The sequence below is a fragment of the Amblyomma mixtum genome, chromosome 3 (genome assembly GCF_055824585.1).
Source record: "Amblyomma mixtum isolate Tamu chromosome 3, ASM5582458v1, whole genome shotgun sequence".
In the NCBI taxonomy this organism is placed as follows: domain Eukaryota; kingdom Metazoa; phylum Arthropoda; class Arachnida; order Ixodida; family Ixodidae; genus Amblyomma; species Amblyomma mixtum.
The window spans coordinates 316,738,181-316,750,899 of NC_143014.1; the positions used below are offsets into that span (position 1 = coordinate 316,738,181).

Here is a 12,719-nt window from a genome sequence, read left to right on the forward strand (position 1 = left end):
ATCACTGACGGCGGCGTGTGACCTCGCTCTTCAAGCTGGCCGCCTTTCGTCGTCATGGATCGCATTTCTGGCCAGCGTTTCCTCGTCGACACTGGCGCCGAAGTCAGCGTACTGCCGTCTTCCAAGGAAGACCGTGTTTCCAAGTCACATGGACCTGTTCTCCGTGCGGCCAACTCAACCTCCATCGGAACGTATGGTCTCCGATCCCTCACTCTGGACATTAGCCTGCGGCGCACGTTTCGATGGGTCTGCATCGTCGCCGATGTACGTCAAGCCATCCTGGGTTCCGACTTCCTGACGCATTTTGATCTGAACGTCAGCATGCATCACCATCGTCTCCTCGACAGCAAGACGCGCCTTTCCATCACTGGCGTTATATCGGCTGTCGCTTCCACTGGCATCCGAACTCTGCTTCCGTCATGCCCGTACGCCCAAGTCCTCGCAGACTTTCCCGAGGTCACGAGGCCTTGTCATCTCCATCAGCCACCCAAGCACGGTATAACCTACCACCTGAACATCGAGAGAGCAAACTCCGCAGAACTGCGCATGCGCGCCCAGAGAGTAGGTGGAAAGGAGGACGGTTGGCGGATGTGACGCCGGAGGGTTTTTCGGTTTTCTGTTTTTGTGGCGTGCTCTCAAACCCAGACGCTTAAAATTATGCCGAGGCCGAGGATGGCGCGCGTTTCAGAGAACGGGCGAACTCGTGTATGCTCGAGCGCCTCGTTGCGCTATCTGCGCTTTCGTTTCTCTCTCGTGAATCGGCCCGCTGCTGTTTTGGTAGATGCGAGCTCGGTGAATTTTGCTCTCAGTTCATGGTTTAGGCAGTCCTACCTTCAACCTTTTCCAGACTGAGGTGAGTGCTGTCAAAATAATTCATTGTGCACGCGCGATGTTGTTTCGTACTTGCCCGCCAACTAGATAAAAAGTGTTCGTCGTCGCTCTGTCATCGCCTTGTGGCTTGTTGAAAGAGCTGCTGCACGACTGCGCAAGTGTGTGACGGTCTCGATTATTAATGCGGCGTCTTCTGATGTAAATTTCGCGACATCGTGCGGGTGAAGGCGCGCGAGGAGACCGCGGAGTGGCGTCGATGAGGTCGTTTTTTCGCGCTTGAAAGGACTGTTGCATGTTTGCTACTGTGCACCTATCGATGGTCGGTTGCCTCTAACGAAGGTTTGTCTTTTTCAAGATTCATCTCCCTCGCTCATGGCCTCTGTACAATTTGGCCGCAGCTGTTATTTCTGTGTGTGCCAGCGTAAACGCGCTGGACTGTGGGATTTTGCTGCCTTCCTCGCAGCTTCAGCAGATGGGGTACGTGACTTGCGCTATGGAAGCGTCGGGATTCCCGACAGGTAGGTGGCGTTTACCTGTGCGGACCAGTTGTATGTTTTCCTTCCTTTTTCACGCGGTGCTGCAATGCAGGAGATCAGCTTCTTTGTGATACTTCCGAAGAGCGAAAGAAGGGGTTGCTGGCCAGCGGGGAGCCTAAGTTTAAATATGAGCTGGCTCAGTGTGAAAAAAAACTGGCGTACCTCGGAGTGCCACGAACCTTCTGTACAGCATGAGACTGCAGCAATGCATGCATTGTGCTTATCCGCTCAGGCCCGTCACTGCCAAGTAACTCATGTGTAAGGCGACGGATGCCGCAAGGAATACGTGACTTCATTAGCACTAGGTCGATGCCCATGGAAATATTTATCGTTTTACAACCGAAATAACTGCATTGATATAATTCTTTGAGTTTGTTTAAACATTTGGGATGCCTGTCCCTACCATAGTTTCCCAACACTTGTTCTGTGTGCTCCAATGCATTCGAGGAAGCTATGGGAAAGATTTCCAGAAAAAAATTAATGCATTCATAAGTAACAGGCGGTGCGTGCCTTTAAGCCGCTGCCAAGGGCACTGAGAGGGTATTCAGACAAACCAAAGATGACGCTGAGCCAGCATGTCTTTTGGAGGAGAGCTAGCGGCCGCTTTGTGGACTTCATGTGGCTGTCAAGGGACAAGGCAGCAGCTGCTATAACCACTTTCCAGCGCAGTTCCATGCAAGCAGCATGCGCAGCACTTACTGTATCAGTGAATCCACTACACTGTTTCGTTTGTTGTAATTAATTGTTCTGGAAATGCACATCTAGTGCATTTACGAAACAATTAATTCGTGTGTGTATCAACCAGCAGCTACCAATGTCGTTACTTTGTTTTTCTGCTGCAGCAGGAGCCCTCACTTGCTGTACGCAATTCTGGGAGTGAGTTTGTTGAATTCATCTGTGCAAACGGGCCATGTTTGTAGCATTACTCTGATCTGCAGCGTGCACCTTTGCTTATTTGCAGATCCTTCCACCAGCTGGATTCTACCTTGACCTCATTACCACAGTGAGCCGAGATTGGTATGGCGTAATGCATACTTTCGCTGTTTCCACAGGTTCAGAGCATGCTCCTGGTTAAGTTTTAAAAAGCTTGAATTTTTGAAAGCATGCCCGCAATGTATTTACTTTTATTGCGGAGTGTGTATTTTGGCACCTCTGCATTTTGCGGTATGGTGTTTTGAAAAGTTATTCTGAGCACTTTCGGCTACGTGATTTGCAGAGATAGAAGTTGGGGAAACACCAATGTGCGTGTGCAGTTCCTTGCCAGGTTCACAATGAATGGAAGATTTAGGCCTGCACAAATCCGCACTGGATTCATAAGCATACAGTGTGCCATATAAACAAGCTAGACTCGGACTCATTTCAAAGCGGGAGTTTTGAAATTGGGCTCATTGGAGTACTTTTTTGATTCCCGAGATCAGTCTCCTTTCTCTGCCCTCTTCCCTTTGCCCACTTTATTTTGGGACTGATTAATAGTATGGCTACTGATAGCAGAATATTTCACTGTTCATCCAGTTGTTACAAATAGCATTTGGGTATTTTTGTCCATGTTAGGTAGGAAGGTGTGAAGTTGGGACACAGGGTTCCACAGCAACTTGAGGACCCTTGTTCCACAGGCATGACCCTTGTTCAGTATGAGCACTTTTACAACTGATGGGTGCCTACAGAAGTGACAATCTTTTTTTTTCTTTTCCTGCGGCCCTGCTCGCGTTTATGACCTGTGTTATCGAGTCAAACACTGGCCCGAATAAGAAAGAAATGTTAATGCGGTATGTGGCTGGGCTAAGTAACATGAGATCCTCTATTTATAATGTTCTCATCAAACAAGGGAAAGCGATAGAAAAACAAAAAATCTTGTTTGAGCAAATTTATGGGCCAAAGTCTCACTATTGGCACATAACACATTGAAAACATGTAAACAATTAATAAGAAAATGTTGTATGTCGGCAGAAAAAGTGCATTTCATCTTACCTGAAGTGTAACAGCATGAAGTGATTCGTCGCGACGTACTGTACAATGACAGCGGCGATTGCCTACCGTTGCCACTGCCACTGCCACTGGTACACCCGTGTGAAGCGAAACTTGGCAGCAGAGCGGCGCGTTCAGCAGTGTTGCTTGGTTGTGGCTGCTTCAGTGACCTGAGGTGCTATAAAAGCAGCCACTGACCTGAGGTGCTATAAAATGTAATAGGCGAGAGGTGCAGCCTATACTCCCTTCAATTTTCCACAGCTCCTACCAAACTTTCAGTGAATTGTGTATGCATGTTGGCAGCTTGTTCGCTTAAACCATGCTGAAAACACAAACTCTTCTTGCAAAATACGTATCATTGCTGGGCTTGCCGAAGTGAATTGTGGATGCAGCTACAGAGAACAGTGAACTATTGTCTTTATTAAATGCTGGAATCCATGCCTTTTGATCCAAAGGGGTTCGGGAATGGCGAATGACCCGACAAACAACGCAGGTTCAACAAAAAAGGTGCCTTTATTATGGCAACGTAAAACAAAGCACAACATAAACGCCCGCGCCTGCGCGAGTTCGAAAAATGAAGCGCCTAGGCTAGGCAATGGTAACCCGTTCGAATAGGCATAAAGAAATTGGGCATAAGCGCCCGAGCACACACTTATGTATGACGCAATCGGGCAAGCACTCCCGCCGTCAGTAGTCCTCTCCCCGCGAAAGAGCCCCTGACCTTCCCTTTTTAAAACCAGGGCTATGGCCGCCTCTGTGCCTGTTCCGCATCTTTGCCTTTCTCGTGCCGCTTGATGCAACGCGGCTATTTTTAGTGCACCCTATACGTAAGAAGGCGAATGCGTTATCGTGCATCCGACAGGGGCACGCTCCCGACTGCTGGAGCCCATGACTGGCGCACATGCGTGTGCTAGCGCAAGCAGATGTGATAAAAACTAGTCACATTTGTACCCGCAACACCTTTTTCTGTTGGCTACTTTGACGGGCCATTCTTTTTGGGTAATGGGCGATAGATAGATACAGAGAGGGCGGAAAGACACAGATGTTAACCCACATCCTACAAGTTCTACAAGTGTTTTTGGGCCTTTTGCAGGGAGAGTTTGTTGATCAGATGTTCAACATTGACCTGCCTCAGAATCTCCGTCTCCACGCTTAGCAGCGACAAATCGCTCAGGCGGCTGTCAGTCATCATTGATCAAAGCCTGCTCTTGATGAGTTCTAGCTTGCTGAATGATTGTTCGCCTGTGCAGTTGGTAACCATCAAGCACAAAAAAAGTCTAATAGCGACGTGAACATCCGGAAAGGAACCTTCAAGCTTTTCTCGAATTAGAAGTTTCAGCATGTCTGTCGCAGAAGAACAGCCTTCGTTGCTCGCAAATGAAATAAACTGCTCACACTCATCGGGAAATGTGCCAGCCAGATCAGAAGGATACTTTGTGACGAGGCCCATTGCCTTAGGCCGCCGCTGTGCTGGGGAAAAGCTCTTTCAATCCGCAATAACAGCAAATTGCGAGCAGACTTTGGTGTAAGCACTCAAGCGAGCTGTGAGCGCATGCAGGAGGTTGTCGATCATGACGAAGAAAGTCTCACGGCGAAACTTAGCTGAAGGATCTTGCGTCTCTGGTGTGCTTGTACATTCAGCGCTGTCATGTCGTGTCAACTGTTTTGGTTTTCTCTGGGTGCTTGCCTTGTATGAAGCATTGTTTGATGCTTCCTTCACACAATGATTTCATCAGGCTGACAGCAGCATTCAATGAGAGCGTTGGGCTTTGAAGTGCCTTGCTGGTGGCGTCGAAATGTTGCAAAACTCTATCCCAAAACTCGGCCATCAGTGCAGTTTCCAACGTTGTCGTTGCCTTCAGCAAGCACCTTGCCTTGTGCTTCGTTCCTCCTCTCTCATCTTGACCTTCGGATAGTTGCATCAAGGGGGCTATGATTTCTTTAGAGCCGGCCACGAGAGCCCTCGTTGCATCTGCTAGAGCTGACCACCGCGTGTCTGAGACTTGCTTTGGGATTACCGCTGTCGCGTTTTGTTTCAGGTGGGTCTTAAGCACAGCCCAGCGATGAGTAGATGCAGCAAAGAAAACATATACACGCTGTACAAACCCGAAAAAACTAATGGCTTGCACACAAGGATCTACAGCATGTGCCTCGACCAGGTTTAGTGAGTGGGCAGCGCAAGGGATAAAATTAGCTTGAGGGTTGATTTTTTTCAATTGCGCCTGCATGCCGGAGTACTTGCCAGCCATGTTGCTTGCATTGTCACCAGTTGAAGAGGTGAGATAGGTATTCCTCACCTTCATTAAAATAGACCTGGCCGGTATCACCACAGACCTAGCAGAGCCTGTTGAAGTCACTGAGCCATCTGTGTAGACATGTATGCGGTGTGTATGGTTAAAATGCAGATGATGCAGTGTCATTTGTTTGAGAGCAGGCAATGTTATACCAGATTTCTTGATAATTCTCGGAATAGAGAAGTGTACCCGAGGTTCATAGACTCCATATGGGTGAGCATGGGTGAACTGCGAAGGAAGATAGGCACGATGAGCTTGAATTACTTTTGCCAATGCGGTATGTGGTCCGAGCATTGGAAGAGCTTCAAGATGACTCGAAACTCGTGTGACGTGCCGAATGTGTGTTCTCATGGTTTCAACTGCAATGTATGAAGTAACGGGATGCCCCCCAGCGACAAAAATTGTGCCTGCTGTTGAGGCACATTTAGGTAGTCCAAGGCAGATTTGTAAAGCTCGCGCTTGAACACTATGAAGTGTCTGAATGTTTGCCTTTCTAATATTGCTTAAAATGGGAAAGGTATGCCGCATATATCCCAGGGACAGCGAACGGTATAGTAGAAGCATCGAGTGCACAGATGTGCCCCAGGGCTTTCCCCCGAGGAAGGAGAGAATATGAACAATCGCTGTCAGTCTCTTTCGCATGAGGTAGAGATGGGGACTCCACAAGAGGTTCCTATCGATAATAGTGCCAACAGAGCGGTGACTTCTTTCATAGGGAATGGCATTGCCATTAATATATATGGGGTAACTTGTCTTTTTTTTTTTCGTGTGAATGCCACGAGGGAACAGTTCTCTGTCAAAATATTTAGGCCCTGCTGACGAAGGTATAACGTCAGTATCGTTGCCGCCTTTTGCAGTCTCGCATGAGCTTAGGGATGGGTCACGCTTGATGCCCAAATACAGATATTATCGGCATATATAGAGATCTGAACAGATTGTGGCAATGAGCCAACCAGGCTGATGAGAGCAAGGTTGAAAAGTATTGGGCTCAGCACTCCACCCTGTGGGACTCCGCGTGAATATAGATGCAAAGAGATTGTTCCATCTTGAGTCTCAACAAAACACGACTTCTCGACCAAATAACTGCGTATCCAGCTGAACATGAGGCCTCAAATCTCAGCACTTTCTAATGCATCCAAAATGGCCTGTGTTACGTTGTTGTAGGCGCCCTTTATGCCCAAGAACAGCGCCACGGTCAATCTTTTCAAATTTTTTTGGTGCTGGACGGATGTTACAAGGTCAGCTACATTGTCGATGTAAGAGCGGCCACGTCGAAACCCAGACATAAATCCAGGGTAGATTTGGTATCGCTCCAGGTACCATTCCACATGTGTTAACAACATTCTTTCCACGATTCTCCCGACACTGCTGGAGAGTGCAGTTGGGCGGTATGCTGAAATGTCGAGTGGTGATTTTCCCGGTTTAAGGAGTGGAACAAGATGACTGGGCGATGGCCGAAGTTTCCTACAAACCTAGAACCTGAGTGACAGTGGTTCAGCGGCCCTCAGCTCATTGCTGCAAATCATCACCTCATGCAGTTAGCGCTTTACGATAGAGTTGATGAACTTGAGAATAGGACTCCAAGAAAGAACTTGGTCGCGCATAGTTACACGTTGGCTTCTCAGTTAAAAGCAGAAAAAGTTATAACAGTAAGCCAAATAGATTTTTCAAATTATACTTTAATTGACAAAGGTCACATCAGAATATTGACATGGATGCCACAGGTAGGCATCCATTGGGTATCCTTTACACGGAATCCCGAGAGAGAGGGAATGTTGGACTGAACAGCACCATTGCACATCTTGACACAGTGCATCACGACCTCAAACACACAGGTAGCCAGTGCCAGAGATGTACATAATGTGTTACAGGTAATTAATTACCTGTAATTTTGTAATTAGAAGTAATTACAGTGGCCGCAACTGGCGAAGGTTAGGATCAATTGGAGAGACATGGGAGAGGCCTTTGCCCGGCAGTGGGCGTAGTCAGGCTGATGATGATGAACCTTTAGTATGCAAGACATGCAATTTGGCAATGGTTTTGTTAGAAATGGCATAGCATTTTATGGGTAAAGTTTCGTTCAGCGGTTACAGTTGTTTGTAGTACTCCCAATGTTGGAAACAATGAATGGTGAGTGCAGTAGCAATTGCACACTGGCAAAACTAAGGAATCAGAAACTGAGCTTGGCAATCAGTGTTAACCTGCCTCTCTGCATTTGAAAGCCAGCACACTTACGTATGTCTTGCTGATGAGTTTTAGCACACTGACAGACTGACACTGACTGACTGTGACTGACAGATGCAAAACACAGTGGCACTTTAACTGTGGCCATTTAACCACATACAGGGTGATTTTTTTTTAACCTTTACAGATCTTTTTTCCTTCAAAAAACTGCGATTTTTGGTGCAGTCTGTTGAGCTACATTACTACAGTAAGGCGGATATTAGGTACCTCATATGGATCAAGAATTAGACGATTAGTGAACCTAGATGAACTATTTAAGTTTTCCTTTTAGGGGGCAAAGTTTTACTGCGAAATTGCTGGCCTTCAACATCGAAGGTGAGTCCTGTTTTTAAATTTTCTCAATATGCGATATCATTCGAAATATCGTCAAAAACGTGCATTTGAAAGCTTGTTGAGCTGATTTTCACACACTAATTATAGAATGCAGTCACTGCACCTGGCATCGCCGAAATCAACTTCTTCTACATCATCAAATGCTCCAATTGCAACTGCTGTTTCTGACACGTAAGAAGTGTGGGGGAAGGCTTGTTATAAATATCCAATGCAGGAATGCAAACTCGGCTAGCTTTCAAATGCATACTTTTGGTGGTTGATATTTTGAACCACACTGGTAATTAATAAAATCTAAAAAATGCAACTTACCTTCAATGCTGACTGCCATCAATTCTGCAATATAACCTTGCCTTTCGCTATAAAAAATTAGTTGATTTTAGTTAATTCATCATTAGTCTGTGGAGATGAATCACAGACACAAGTCATTGTTGGGTCTCCACAAATTTATTTGGCAGGACCCGCTCAGCCAGGCAGAAACGGGACAGCGTGCCGCCGGCATCCAGTTGAGCAGCCCTGAAATCCAGTCTGCGCGTGCTTGGCAGGCGTGCTGGGGCTGTCGCCATCTTCTGCGGCCGGACCAAGATGGCACGCTATAGGGCCCCTCCTCTAGCGATGAAGCCATGATCAAAAGTGTGAATGACGAAAAGCGGATAATCTTGGCGCAAATCGTACGCGACGAGGACTGGCACGGTCGGGTGAGGATGCAGCTGCACATGACGTCAGTGTCAAGGTGAGCAGGTTCAACTGAGATTGTGTCCTCTCGGCCGTTGATGAGCTGAAGAGAAGCACACCGGAGCACCTGAACGGTATGGTGGCCGCAAGGGTGGGCGTACAGCGTACAATGATGTGAGTGCACTGCTGAAGGTCTGGGAGGGACACGACGGAATACTGGCACTGATGTGGTGGAACGACAGTGCTCATAGTACTGTGTAGACGGTATGCGTAATCTCAGATGTCAGCAGGCATGGGTGGCGAGGTCTAGAAGAATTCTCTAGGAACACGGAGAGTAGTGACAAACGTTAGCTCTGCTGCACAGGTAGAAGAGTCACTGCGAAGTGCAGTGCGGGAACCAAGCAGGAGTAGGGGTAGGCACTTGATCCATGGCAAAGGAAAAGCGGATGCCATAACTGAAGCCTTCAACTTCCGGTGAAAATGCTCAATGACACCATTCGAAATTAGGTGGTAAGAGGTCGTCTTGATGTGATTGACGCCGGGGAGCCGAGTTAGGTTGGCAAGTAATGTGGAGTTGCACTGACAGCCACAATCAGTTGTAATGGTGGAAGGGACAACGTAGCTGCTTACCCAGAGTGTGATGAGTGCTGTTCTGATCGACTCCGCGGTTATGTCCAGAAGGGGCATTGCTTCAGGCCATCTCGTGAACCTGTCAGTGCAGGTTAACAGGTAGCGGTGGTTCCCGCAGGGAGGAAGGGGACTGACAATGTCGACGTGCAGGTGGCTGAAGCGGGGAGGCGGGAAGGTGCCAAGCGGAGTCGCAGTGTGTCAATGCACTTTGCTTTGCTGACAGCTGAGCCATGTGCGCGAGGCACCAGTGAACGTCGATGTTGATGCAAGGCCAGACATAACGAGCCGTGACAAGGCGCTGTGTTGCGCGGATGCCAGGATGGGCCAAAGAATGGGGGCATCAAAGACAGTTTGTCGGTATGGTGGAGGCACGTAGGGTCGAGGGCGACCTATCGATGTATCACTGTAAGGAGATAGCGCCACCCAGCGGCGTTCGTGAGGAGAAGACAAAGCACGAGGAGCGCGTGCGGAGGGGAACGCGGGGCAGGTCGAAGAGGATTACGTGGGAGAGAAGAGAAGAGCGCGGTGGGCGACGGACGTGGACGAGTTCTGCTGGCTCCCCGAGTTCCGGGCTTGGGCCTTAGCCGCAGATGTCCGGGCCACCAGACCTGGACATCCATCGTCGAGAGCCTCAACCACCAGGCCCAGGCGCCACTCTTCTCCGTCCATCCGTCAGCTGCTCCACACAGGCCGCTTCTGGCGCCTACGTGACTTTTCCGGGATACCAGACCTGGGAACCGTGCCGGGAGCCCACGAACGCCGACGCTGCGGTAGCGTTGCATCGACGTTGGAACGCCAAGAGACTCCTTGACTGCCCGACACCCAGCCAGTCCTCTCCGCTCGTTGCTCGAATAAGACAAGTAGTGTGACTTTCCTCTTTGACTCTTTTTTCTGCATTTTTCGTAAGCACCTTGTTCTGTTTCCCCGTGTGTTTTTCCCGTGTGTTGTTGCGTTGTTCTCTTGTTCGTTTCCTTTTTTCTCGCTCATATTGAAATTGGTTTCCTTTCCGATAAAATCCGCCTCGTTTATTGTTTGTACTTTTGTGTTTGTTTAAAATAAGACCTGCAATCTCTCAGATCCTCACAGTCACGTCCGGGTCACCAAATTTGTGGAGATGAATCGCAGACACAAGTTGTTGTCGGGTCTCCACAAATATATCTGGCAGGACCCACTCATCCAGGCGGGAACGGGACAGCGCCTCCGGCATCCAGTTGAGCAGCCACGAAATCTAGTCTGCGCGTGCTTGGCAGGTGTGCTGGGACTGTCGTAGTCTTCTGTGGCGGAACCGCGATGGCATGCTATAAATTCATATGAGGCACATAATGTCTGCCTTGCTGTACAATCCAACTCAACAGGCCACATTGATGTATCTCTCATGCTTTTCAAAATAAAATTGTGCAAAAGTTAAAAAAAATCAACTGTATATCACATTTTACTGAGATGTCGTCACATGGTTTTGCACTGTTTTTGGTCTTTGAGGAAAGGAAATGTCTCGTATCCTGGTGGGCACCCGAACAGCACTGCAAGGGAAGGGATCAAGGGGAGAGTGGAAGAAGAGAGGAAGAGGTGCCATAGTGGAGGGCTCCGGAATAATTTCGACCACCTGGGGATCTTCAACGTGCACTGACATCGCACATGGGCGCCTGCGTTTCAGCTCCACCAAAGTGTGACTGCCACGGCCGGGTTTGAACCCGGGAACCCCGGCTCAGTAGCCGAGCGCCAAACCACTGAGCCAGATACACCAATAATGGCACAGTTTTGCTCTGCGGAATGTTGCCTCAGCTTGATTTATGCAATTTTCAGTGGTAAATAAAAATTATTCTGATTCCACGGGTATTATAATGCTTGGATCTGCCAATATGAGGCAAGGTCATTTTGTTTCCTACTTAACCTAGTAGGGTGTTTTGTTCAGTTAGTCCTTTTAAGTCCGTAGGCAGTCATTGTCCATGCATGCAGCTTATCTCATTAAGTCTTGATGACAGACAACTGCTTGTGGGTCCCAATAATGACAGGTTAGGCAAGCCATTGTGCAGATCCGAAGCAGCGTCTGTATCCCTACGTCAGAAGCACTGGTCGCACAAGCTTTACATGGGTGCCACTTTCGGTGCTGTGTGCGTGCCGCTGTCCAGTTTCAAACAAGGAACTGCTGACAACTGTTTAAGGTTTAGGGACACCAAAATTTTCATAGCGTATTTTTGCATTTCAATGATGTGTAAGACATTAGCAAACATAAACCACCATGTGAAATTCGCCTGTGCTCAGTAGTGAACTTATATACAGGTGTCAGGCTTTTCGGTTTTTATTTTCTAAAATTTGGCTGACTTTTTTTGGCGCTTATTTTGGAATGAATTTTTTTCGGCAACATAATATGGTACTCTTGTGTGGTAAAAAGTCGTCTAGAATTTCTTTTAACCTTTTTTCAGCCAGAGGATTTGATTTACTAGTAATCAGCACAAAAATGGCACAAAAAATTTACAGCTGTACTTATAGGAAGAAATGCCATCACCTATAAAAGAAATGGAAGGAACTGTAAGTCAAAAATAAAAGTGCAATTTGACTTGCAAAAGCTAGGTTGTCATGCTGATGTTGGGTTTCTGCACTGAATGGAGAGAGAGGTAGGGTCTCAGGTGGTCTGCATGTTGACAGCGACAGAACTGCTGCTTAACCATCGAGGTAGCCGGAATATCATACTTTTTCGTGGCATTTGTGTATGGCTTTGCATGAGTGTCCCTACATACAGTGGAGGAGCCCACTCAACTAAGCAACTGCACTAAGTGGGTGATGGCAGTTAACAACATGCAGCAGTTTACTTACAACCTGTCTACAAATCAACCAAGGTGGTTGCTATCATGCAAATTTAACAATCAGGAATGTTGGGCCAGAGCTCCCTTCTCACACAGCTCCATCAGCCTGACCAACCTAACAAGTGCAGAGCGCAGTGGCTCCTCTCTTTTGGACTGATGTCAGCACCCTGTCTTGGCCCTGCCTGCTCTCTCCGTCACTCCACCAAAAGCAGGGTCAAGTCTCCCCTTTTGGCACCAGAAAGCCACCTTACCTGTAGCACGCTGATGCCCACGAGCACCACTTGCATTCCACGAAGCCATTTAAGTACAGTTACAGCACAGACCACACGCTCAAAACGATAGCAGCAACTGAATGGGAGCCACCATGCAGCTAGGTCTGAGCGCACGACTCTGCCCGCGCTCACTTCTTC

The 12,719-nt window shown here is 48.0% G+C and overlaps 1 long non-coding RNA gene across 1 annotated transcript; it reads left to right on the top strand.

The window, feature by feature from the left end:
• The first annotated feature begins 615 nt into the window (after positions 1–615).
• On the top strand, positions 616–8,799 carry LOC149355709 (uncharacterized). The gene is made up of 3 exons (XR_016291562.1): positions 616–853; positions 2,329–2,384; positions 8,659–8,799. It is a non-coding gene; the product is annotated as an uncharacterized LOC149355709 (long non-coding RNA).
• The last annotated feature ends 3,920 nt before the right edge of the window (positions 8,800–12,719 follow it).